Genomic DNA, 2,500 nt, shown 5'->3' on the forward strand with positions numbered 1-2,500 from the left:
TCCGCTCCGTGCCCTCCGCCCCCTCGGCGGGCGCCTCTTTACCTGTGTCCCGAGCCCCGGGACCTCGCCTCCCTCCGTCGTCCGTCCGGCTCTCTCTCGCTCTCTCTCTCTCTTTCGCGCCCTCCCTCCCCGTGCGCCCCCTGCCCGCGCTCGCCACCCGCTTCCCGTCGAAGCTCCCCTTACGCCCTCGGTGGCGACAAGGGGTGCCCCGGGAACGCGGGCGCGGGCCGGGCTAGGGCCACGGGGGCCGGGGGTTTGGGGTTCAGGAGCAGAGAGGGCCGCGTCCGGGCGCGAGCGTGGGGAAGGTCTCCGCCCGGTTTCGGGGACACGGGTGTGGGGGCGTCGTCGGGCGGTGGCCGTGGTGTCTCGTGTGGCGGTCGGCCCGGATCCCCGGCCGGGGTCCCGCGTCACGGGCCGGTAGCGCCGAGGCCCCCGCGTGTTGCGGGCGGCCGCGGGCGGAGAAGCGTGTCGGTCGGTGTCGGGGCGGCGGTGAGCGTGGGGGCGCCCCGCGCCCAGCCCCACCCCCCACGCCTCGCCCGCCTCCCCCCTCTCCAGGTACCTAGCGCGTCCCGGCGCGGAGGTTTAAAGACCCATGGGGGGTCGCCCGTCCGCCTTGGGGTCGGGGCGGTCGGGCCCGCGGGGAGTCGGGAGGCCCCTCCCTTCTCCCCCAGGCTCCGCTTCACCCCCCCCCCCACCGGCACCTCACCGCACACGGGGCCGGGGCGCCGCGCCGCCGCGGCGCCGCCGGTCCACCCCGCCGCGGCCGTCGGGAGGGGGCTACCCGGCGGCCGTGGTGCGGGCCGGGGCCGTGCGCCGCGCGCCTGCGCGCCCCGCGTCCCCTGTGTGTGTGTGTTGCGCGCACGGTCGGGTTGGGGGGGGCAGGTGGGAACCCCCCGGGCGCCTGTGGGGTGTCCGAGCCCGCCCCGCCCGCGGGGTCGGTGCCGGGCGCCCCGTGGTGAAACCCTCCGGCCCCCTCCGGTCTGCTTGTTTTCTGTCTGACTTGGCCGGCCAGAGGCAGCCCCTCCGGGGGAAGGTGCCGTGCCACCGGCGGGGACCCCCCCCGCCGAAACCCAGAGAAACCAAAACTCGTACGACTCTTAGCGGTGGATCACTCGGCTCGTGCGTCGATGAAGAACGCAGCTAGCTGCGAGAATTAATGTGAATTGCAGGACACATTGATCATCGACACTTCGAACGCACTTGCGGCCCCGGGTTCCTCCCGGGGCTACGCCTGTCTGAGCGTCGCTTGACGATCAATCGCCCCCCCCCGGGGTGTGCGTGCGTGCGCGCGCGCGCGCGCGCGCCTTCCCGGGGGTGGCGCGGCTGGGGGTTTGCTCGCAGGGCCGCCGGGGCCCTCCGTCCCCCTAAGTGCAGACGCGGCGCCCCCCGTCCACGGGGGCGCGCTGCCCGCGAGCGGGAAGAGAAGGGGAGAGAGAGAGAGCTCGCGACGAGGCCCTGGCCGCGTGGCCTCCGCGGTCGGTCCCCCTTCGGGAAGCGCCCTCGCGCCGCAAGCGGTCTCTGGGCGCTACCCCCGGGGTGTCGGTGGGCGGGGACGGTCCCGCGCCCTCGCGGCCGGGGCCGGCGGTGGTGGTTGGGCCGCGTCCGTTCCGCCGTCGTACGCCGCCCGCCCCCGGCGGCGTCCCGGCGAGGTCCGGCCCGCCTCCTCCGCGGGGCCCCGACCCGCGCGTCCGGGATCCGTGCCCGCCCCCGCCGCCTCGCCTCGCCGTGTCGGGGCGGGCGTCTCGGGCCGAGGCCGAGTCGTGCGTGCGCGGCCGCGCCCCGGGGATGCGTGCCCCGGCGGCGACCCGCGGGACGCCGCGGCGTCGCCTGCCGCCGCGCGCTTTCCCCCGGGCTGCGGCCGCGCCGCTCGGCGCTTCGTGCACGCTCCCCGAGCCGGCCGGCGGTGGGCGCCTGTCGGTGGTGGGCGGGGGCGCACGGCGTCGTCCGTCCGTCGCTCGTCGTGGCGGGGCCGTCTGGCGGCTGCGTGGAGGCTGTGTGGCGTCGGCGGCGTGAGGGGTGGAGAGGCGGAGAACGGAGACGGGGGGAGAGAGAGGGGAGAGCGAGAGAGGGTTGGGAGTCGGTCGGTTCGGTCGGTCGCGGAAGGAGGCGTGGGAGGAGGGCCCGGCGGTCGGGGGGCGACCGCCGGGTTTTCTCCCCACCGCCTTGCCTTCCGCGCCGCCCGCCGCCCTCTCCCGTCCGCTGCTCCCGCTCCTCCTCCTCCTCGTCCTCCTCGTCGTCCTCTCCCGTCCCCCCACCCCCACCCCCGTCGTCTGCCGTCCTCCCCTCCGTGACGGCGCCGGCTCTGCGGCGCGCTCGGGTGTCGTGCGTCTCCCGGCCGCCACCCCCGGCCTCCCCGCCCCGTCCGTCCGTCCGTCCGTCCGTCCCGTGGCCGCCGGCTCGTGCTCCCGTCCCGCCCCTCCCTCCCGCGCGTCCCTCTCTCCCCCCCCGCGCACGGGGGCGGGTTGAGGGGAGCCGGTGGGGGGGGGCGGTCGACCGCGGC

General features: G+C 77.7%; 1 non-coding gene across 1 annotated transcript; it reads left to right on the top strand.

Moving 5' to 3' along the window:
* The first annotated feature begins 1,092 nt into the window (after positions 1–1,092).
* On the top strand, positions 1,093–1,245 carry LOC137218164 (5.8S ribosomal RNA). Its single transcript, XR_010940502.1, has one exon. It is a non-coding gene; the product is annotated as a 5.8S ribosomal RNA (ribosomal RNA).
* The last annotated feature ends 1,255 nt before the right edge of the window (positions 1,246–2,500 follow it).

The sequence above is a fragment of the Pseudorca crassidens genome, unplaced genomic scaffold, assembly GCF_039906515.1.
Source record: "Pseudorca crassidens isolate mPseCra1 unplaced genomic scaffold, mPseCra1.hap1 Scaffold_258, whole genome shotgun sequence".
NCBI lineage: Eukaryota > Metazoa > Chordata > Mammalia > Artiodactyla > Delphinidae > Pseudorca > Pseudorca crassidens.